Raw genomic sequence first — 8,863 nt, 5'->3', positions numbered from 1 at the left:
TTCTGTTGTGCATAGAGTTACTATGAGTCAGTACTGACTTGATGGCACCTAACAACAACATTTACTTTGACTGCAAATATGTCCATAAATGTGGTAATATACAAGGGGGCAAAGATATGAAAATGCCTTAAAATTTGTTTTCAGATTTTGTATTGTCTCCATACTATACCTATTTTGTTTCATTGTTCCTGTAGTACTTTGCTAAATGATTCCATTTTCTTTGACCTTTCTGTCAATTTTTTGGCGGTACCTAAATATCCTTCTCCTGAATTATTTTTCAGGTAGTTACAGTACCACTTTTTCCTCAAAAACTTTTTGTAGCTCTGCCTGTTGTTCATTTTAGCTACTCTGTCTTAGTTTTTTGTTGTTGTTTTATTTTATTTATAATGAGTAGAGAATGTCTGTTGCTTTTGAGGAAATCTGATGTTGTTGTATTTATGTTAAGTTGATGGAATATATGTTGGTATGTTCTTTGGCACTCACCAACTGCTTTCTAGTGGGTGTGATCAAGAGATGAGTTTATGCATCATTCTGTGGTATTAGTAAAGTTCAGTTCTAGATGAAAGGAGAACATTGCAGAGAATGAGTATTCTGGAACATTTAATTGTGCTTGTGATGAATCTGTACATAGACCAAGAAGCAGTTTAAACAGAACAAGGGAACAACTGAATGGTTTAAAATTAAGAAAGATGTGTGTCAGTGTTGTATTCTTCTACCATACTTATTCAATCTGAATGCCAAACAAATAATCCAAGAAGCTGGATTATATGAAGAAAAACATGGAATCAGGATTGGAGGAAGATTTTTTTACAACCTGGGATATGCAGATGATACAACATCGCTTGCTTAAAGTAAAAAGGTCTTATAATACTTGATGAAGATAAAATATCACAGCCTTCTGTATGAATTACATCTCAATGTAAATAAAACAAAAATCCTCACCACTGGACCAATATACAATATCCATATGAATGGAGAAGAGATTGAAGTTGTCAAAGACTTTATTTTGCTCAGATCAACCATCAGCACTCATGAAAGCAGCAGTTAAGAAATCAAAAAACGTATTGCATTAGGCAAATCTGCTGCTCAAGAACTCTTTAAAGTGTTGAAGATCAAAGATGTCAGTTTGAAGACTAAGGTGCACCTTACTTACCCAAGCCATGGCATTTTCAATAACCTCATATGCATGTAAAAGTTGGACAGTGAATAAGGAAGAGTGTAGAAGAATTGGTGCATTGAGTTATGGTGTTGACGGAGAATATTAAAAGTACCACAGACTGCCAGAAGAAGAAAGCAATCTGTGTTGGAAGAAGTACAGAGTGCTCCTTGGAAACCATGATGGACAAACTTCATCTCTCATACTTTGGACATATTGTCAGAAGGGACCATTCACTGCAGAAGAATATCATGCTTGGTAAAGTGGATGGTCAGAGAAAAAGAGGAAGCTCTACCCACCTCCCAATTAGATGGACTAGCACAGTGGTGTCAGCAATGGATTTAGGCTTAGCAAGGATTGTGAGGTTGGTGCAGGACCTGGCAGTACTTCATTCTGTTGTGCACAAGGTGGCTATAAGTTGGTGCTGACTCAATGGTACTTAGCATTACAATGAGTACAAGTCCTGGTGTGATACTGTAGGATAAGTAGTAAACTGTTAACTACAATGTTTAAACCCACCACCAATTCAAACCCACCAGTCACTCCTTAGAAACCCAAGGCAGGGTCTCTAGTAGTTTGAACGGACTCAGTGGCACTTAATAACAATAATGAATACAAGGAGGAAAGGATTATTTGGGACTGTCCTAGTTATCTAGTTGTTGTTATTGTTAAGTGCGATAAAGTCAGTTATGACTCATATCAACTCACTATAGGGTTTCTGAGGAGTGACTGTGGGTTTGAGTCACCAGTCTCCTGGTTAGCACTCAAGTGCTTATCCTACAGTGCCATACCAGGAGTCTGTTTACCTAGAAGATGACTTTAATAAACAAAAATTTATTTCCTCACAGTGTAGGAAACTAAGATGTCCCTTTTCAGTGTGTGGGCTATAGGTGAAGACTTTCTCTATCTGTTTAAAGAAAGTGCCATTTCAATATCTGAAGGTCCAGTTTTCCTTAGAGATCACCACATATTTTGGCATAAATCTTCCCCTAGATCTAGGAAGTTCCCAAACAAGGATGTTGGGTACAAAGATGCATTCTTCCCATGTCTTTTCTTTCTTGGTAGTAATAGAATGTTCCTTTTCACTCACTTCCATCTCTGTGTATCTTTTTCAAGATTAAAGATGGTTCGAGGCACAGCCTAGAGAAACTTCCCTAACATCAAATCAGAGCTGCAACCTGATTAACAGTATGTATCCCACTTACAACTCTTGGCTGACTATATCAAATAGAGTCATTTGGGATGATTACATCATTACATAACTGACAAACGATATCATTACATAACTCCCAAACCAATGAGAATCATGTCCCAGTCAAATTGACATGCATTTTGGTGGCACACATTTTATACATGACATCCACACTTAGCTGTTGCTGTTAAGTGTCGTCTAGTGGGTTCCAACCCACAGTAACCCTGTATAGGGTTTCCTAGGAGCAGCTAGTGAATTTGAACCACTAACTTTGGAGTTCAAACAGACTTCGCAGTCCAGCTCATTAGTCCGCAGCACCATACCATTTCACACATAAGGCCCACAAAAATCCATGACCTTGCCACATGTAAAACAAATTCTCCACAACATATAATCCCCAAAATTTTATATCTACTGTAATTTCAAAATTTCATAAGACACAATTTTTTCTTCTTCTAAGAATGTGTGAAATATAGAATATAAGTGATTTATTTCCAAAGTACAATGGTCGGACAAGCACAAGGTAGAAATATCCATTGTAACTGAGAGAAATAACAGGTACTATGCAAGTTCAAGGAGTCCTGGTGTGGTGCTGTGGTATAGTGGGCTGAACTACAAGGTCAGTTAGAATCTCAAGTCAGCAGTTCAAGCTCACCAGCAGCTCCTTGGAAATCTTATATAGGGTTGCTATAAGTTGGACCTGACTCAACAGCACTTAACAACAACAACAACATGCAAGTTCAAAGACTTCATTTTACCTGGAGCCTAAATCAACACTCATTGAAGCATTAGTCAAGGATTCAAAAGATATATTGCATTAGAAAAATTTGCTGCACAAGATGTCTTTAAAGTGATAAAAAACAAAGATTTCAGTTTGCGGACTAAAATAGGCTTACATAACCCATGATATTTCCAAACTACACATATACAAGTACAAGTTGGATAAAGAATAAACAAGACTGGAGAATAATTGATGCATTAAATTATGATGTTGGAGAAGAATATTGAAAGTGCCAAGGACTACCAGAAAAAAACAAAAAACAAAAAAAACAAGGCTGTCTTGGTAAAAGTGAAGCCAAATGCTCTTTAGAAATCAGGATGGCCATTGGAAAAGAACATCATTCTTAGAAAAGTGTAGAGTCAGCAAAAAAAAAAAAGGCAGACCCATAACAAGATGGATTGACACAGTGACAGCAACAAATGGCTCAAATATAACAACTGTGAAGATGACGCATGAGGACAGTGCTTCATTTTGGTGTGCACAGAGTCGTCATGAGTCACAACCACTCAATGGCATTTAACCATAACAAAAACAAGCAAGTCCCAAACCCAGCAGAACAATTGACCTTAGCTCTTAATGATTAAAAACATTTCTGGGGGAAAAATATAATAATTCTCTGTTCTTGGAGATCATTTAGGCAGTGACCTTGCCATCTAGACTCTTGATGTTTGCCATGATCTCTGGATTCTGGTGAAAGTTCATCAATCCAGGCATCATCTCTGCCATCCACATACACTGGGATGGGAACTGCTCCATTGTAATTGGGCATTCTCATTATCCTAGTCAACTGAATGTTGAACCCATGTCCTTGACCCTGGCAAACCTCATGCCTCTCTCCTTTGTGCATGGAATATAAACTCTATGAGTTTTGGGCAGGGGATCTGGCCTCATTACACTGGAACTCATGAAAAGCAGCCTCATGCCCCAAAATCAAATTGGTGAAGATCTTACTTTTTGAAATTTATGAAACCATGGAACAACCATTAAAACTCTAGAATGGCCCTACCATTTGAGGCTGAGGTACCTATGCTTCCCATGGTCCTTGCCTTTTTAGCTTCAGCTTCTTGACTCCTTGGCCTCTTGGCCTTAGGGCTCTTTGACCAGCCCTATCTCTGCCCTACGTGGGCAAATGTTATTCAGATCTTTAGCTGTACCAGTAAGTACCCAGGGGCATTCCTTTCCATCCATAAACCATGATATTATTTTGACAACCATAATTCCACAAATAGCCTTTTTAGGGCAGTCTAGGCTATTACTATTGTAGTTGTGAAGTGCTATTGCATCAGTTCTGACTCATAGCAACACTGTACAGTATTTCTGTGGAGCTTCTGGTGGGTTGGTGGGTTTGAATTGCCAATCTTGTGGTTCACAGTCCAGTGCTGATCCTACAGGAACAAACCAGGAGTCCTTCAAAACTATAAATTCTGTACTCATTCCCCAACTACAAAAGCACTTATACATCTTAGGTATCTGTTAGAGTGGCACTCCATTTCTGATACCAAATTCTGTCTTAGTTATCTCTTGCTGCTGTAGCAGAAATGCCATAAATAGATGGCTTTAATAAGCATGGATTTATTCTCTCACATTTTGAATTCAGGATGCCTGATCTAAAGGAAAGTAATCTCTCACAGTCAGCTTTTGGGGAATGCTCTTGCCTCCTTTCAACATATATGCCTGGTGTCCACTGGAGAGCTCCATGTATATTAGTATTAATCTCTCCCTGGGTCTAGAAGGTTCCCAGTGCAAGGATCCTGAGTAAAAATGACACATTTGACTTGGCTCTTTTTTGTTTTTTGGTTGGTAGGTCTCTTCTTATCTGCTTGCTCATCCTTATTTTATCTATCGTAAGATAGAAGGTAATTCAGAGCACACCACAGAGAAACTCACTTACATCACATTAGGGCTGGAACATAATTAAGTGTGTGCATCCCACTTGATCCTATTACAATTGATTTGCTAAACACATCAGATCACATCATGGTGTAAGGAGGCTGATTACATCATTACATAAATACCTAAACAACTGAGAATCATGAGTTACCCAAGATTACATATATTTTGGGGGTACACAATTCAATATATGAGAGGGGGCATTTTAGAAGCTGATTCTACAGTTAAGGCTTCAGATCCCAACAATTCATGCCCTTCCCACATGTAAAATACTCTCAAACATCCTTAGAGCACCAAATGTCTAATCCCATTAAAATATCAGATGAAAATATAGGCTCCCATCACTTGAATCTGTTTCAACTGTGTCTGGGGTACCTCAGGTGTACATCCTTAACTTTGAGGCTATTTCCTCTCAACTGAGGAGAATTATTACAAGTGTGTTAACAAGTCACTACTGTTCTGTCAGTTTATCATACTGTGTTTCCTGTAGGTTGCTGTGATGCTGGATGCTCTGCTACCGGCATTTTAAGTACCGTCAACATCATCCATGGTAGACAGGCTTCAGCTGAGTTTATAGACTAAGACTAGGAAGAAGGAAAGACAGACTACTTCTGAATATATAGTCACTGGAAACCTATAATTAGCCACAGACTATTGTCAGATATAATGCCAGAGGATGATCCCCTCAGGATGGATTACAACTGGGAATGAGCTGCCTCCTCACAGTAGAATTGATCATGACGATGTGAATGCAGTGAAACTTTTGAGGCCTTCATTTGCTGATGGAACATAACTCAAACAGCTGTAAATATCCATTAATAACCAGAACATGAAATGCACAAAGTATGCATCTAGGAAATTTGGAATTTTTCAAAAACAAAATGGAACACATAAAAAAAGATATCTTATGTTTTAGTGAGCTGAAATGTGGACTGGTGTTGGCCATTTTGAAATAGATCATCATGTGGTTTACTATGCCAGGGATGAACACTTCAGAGGAATAGGATCAAATTCATCTTTAAAAAGAGCATTTCATGATTTATGATAGAATAATATTAATACACATACAAGAAAGAAGAGTTAATACCACTAGTATTCAAGTTTACACACCAACAACTAAAGTCAATGCTGATGAAATACAAAAATTCTACCAACTTCTTCTGTCTGAAATTGATCAAACACGTAATAATAAGTACTGATAATTACTAGTGATTGGAATGTAAAAGGTGGAAACAGACAGGATGGCTCAAAAATATGGGCTTGGTGATAGAAATGAAGCTAGAGATCACAAGGCATATTCACTGAAAATACTTTTTTTAAACAGCATAGACTACATGTGACCTCACCAGTTGGAACACATAGGTATCAAGTTGACTACCTGTGTAGGAAGAGATGGTGGAAATGCTCAATATCATCAGCAAAACAAGGCTGGGACAAACAGTGGAATTGATAATCAATTGCTAATATGGAAGTTCAGATTGGAACTATAAGAAAATTAAAACAAGTCCATGAGAACCAAAATCTTGCCTTTAAATATATCCCACCTGAATTGAGAGATGCTCTCAGAACAGATTTGTTTCATTAGATACTAATTACAAAGACCAGAAGAGTTGAGGGATGACATCAAGAGCACCATACAAGAAGAAAGCAAAAGGGCATTAAGAAGACAAGAAAGAAGGAAAAGACAAAAATGGATGTCAGAAGAGACTCTGGAACTTGCTCTCCAAGTTTGATGCTAAGGATAATGGAAGTAAATGAGGAAATAAAAGATCTGAAGAGAAAATTTCCAAGGTTGCATCAGGAAGACAAATTCAAGTATTATAATGAAATGTGCAAAAACCTGAAGTTAAGAAATCAAAAGGGAAAAACATGCTCAGCATTTCTCAAGCTGAAAGAATTGAAAACAATTCAAGCCTCAGGTTGCAATATAGAAGGATTCTATGGGCAAAATGGTGAATAATGCAGAAAGCAACCAAAGAAGATGGACCGAATATATGGAATAATTGTACTAAAAGAAAATGGTGGATGCTCAACCACTTCAAGTGGTACTGAAGGAATGAAGTCTAACCTACACTGAAGGCACTGACACAAAATGAAGTTCCAGGAATTGATAGACTATAAATTGAAATTTTTCACCAAATTGATATAGTTCTGATGACACTTGTTTATCAATGCCAAGAAACTTGGAAGTAAGCTACTTGGCCAACTGATTGGAAGAGATCCATATTTGTGCCCATTCCAAAAAGAGCTAAAATCATCAGACAATATTACTATCACATGCAAGTAAAATTTCTTTCAAGATCATTCAAAAATAGCTACTATAATACATCAATAGGGAACTGCCGTAAATTCAAGCTGGATTCAAAAGAGGACATTTGTTGTTGTTGTTAGGTGCCAAGAAATACCAGTACTGACATGAGATGAATCTTCTCTGAAAGCAGAGAATACGAAAATGATGTCAATTTGTTCTACATTGACTAATCAAAAGTTTTTGACTAGATGGATCATGACAAGGTATGGATAAAATTTTGAAGAATGGGTATTCCTGAACACTGAATTGTGCTCATGAGGAATCTGTACACAGAGTAAGAAGCAGTTTTTTGGACAGAACCAGGGGATAGTGAGTGGTTTAAAATCAGGAAAGCTGTGTCGACAGGGTTGCATTTTTCCTCATACTTATTCAATATGCATGCTAAGCAAATAATCCAGGAAAATCAATTACATGAAGAAGAATATGTTGTTGTTGTTAAATGCCATTGAGTCGGTTCCAATCCAAAGTGACCCTCTATAGGGTTTCCAAGAAGCAGCTGGTGAGCTTGAACCACCTACCTTGCAGTTCAAATGGCTTTGCAATCTGGTGCATTAACCTACAGCATCACACCAGGATTCCACCAGGAGTGTAGGAAGCCTCATTAAATACCTGTGATATACAAATGATACAACCTTGCTTGCTGTAAATAAAGAGGACTTAAAATGCTCGTGAAGATCTAGAATACAGATTTAAGTATTGTTGGGGTCTGACCTCGACATAGTTGTTTTGTTCACGAATGTTTGGTTCACGAGGAGGGGAGATCCAGCGGTGATAGAGATAGCAAAAGAATACACAGACAGACAGAAGGAGGGGGACAATGCGGCAAAGCCAGGGTGGATACATCACTGGTGGGCAGATTTGGGTGTACAGGCATCGTGGCCTCTGCAGGCAGCAACTCACTGCCCTGCAATCTTTACTGCATGCCCTCCATCTTGTAATGCACTGCAATCTTTACTCCTCTGTTTTATTTAGGGGAGGAGCTTCACACCAAGCTGGGAGGGACTAAAACAGGATACAGCTAACATCAGTAATTTTCCAGACATTCAGGTAACTTTACATCGTACTTCGCTGGTTCGAATCCCAGGCCCACAACTTGGTGTCTCAGGCTCAATTAACATATCTATAGCACATGAGCTCAGTTGGGGGAAGGTGAGAGGTAAGGACAAAAGCTTAGGCGGAATCTTGCTGCTTCGGCTTCCTGAGCCAGGTTGTCAGGAGGACTCCAGACGCCCAGGTGAATGGGCTGCATCTGGAAAAGGGATTAGGGAGGATGGGTTCTTTGTCTATAGAACAAAGAACCGAGAAGTAGCTAAGATATTTTTAGTTAATCCTTTGGCGAAAGGCTTGACCTTGCAACTTTTACAGTCTGGGCTTTTAGGAAAATATCACATTTATCTGTGGATTATCAAGGGCTCCATGTATTAAATTAATAAATATAACTGAACACTAAGATGAAAAACAATTTGCTATTGACTGCCAGTGGCCTCATTTGTTACACTCGGGCCTATAGGGCCTCAAACCTCTGACCAGGCC

This window comes from Chrysochloris asiatica, unplaced genomic scaffold (assembly GCF_000296735.1).
Source record: "Chrysochloris asiatica unplaced genomic scaffold, ChrAsi1.0 scaffold00063, whole genome shotgun sequence".
Lineage (NCBI taxonomy): Eukaryota > Metazoa > Chordata > Mammalia > Afrosoricida > Chrysochloridae > Chrysochloris > Chrysochloris asiatica.
The sequence above is the reverse complement of the archived record's forward strand: the minus strand, read 5'-3'. Positions refer to the sequence as shown.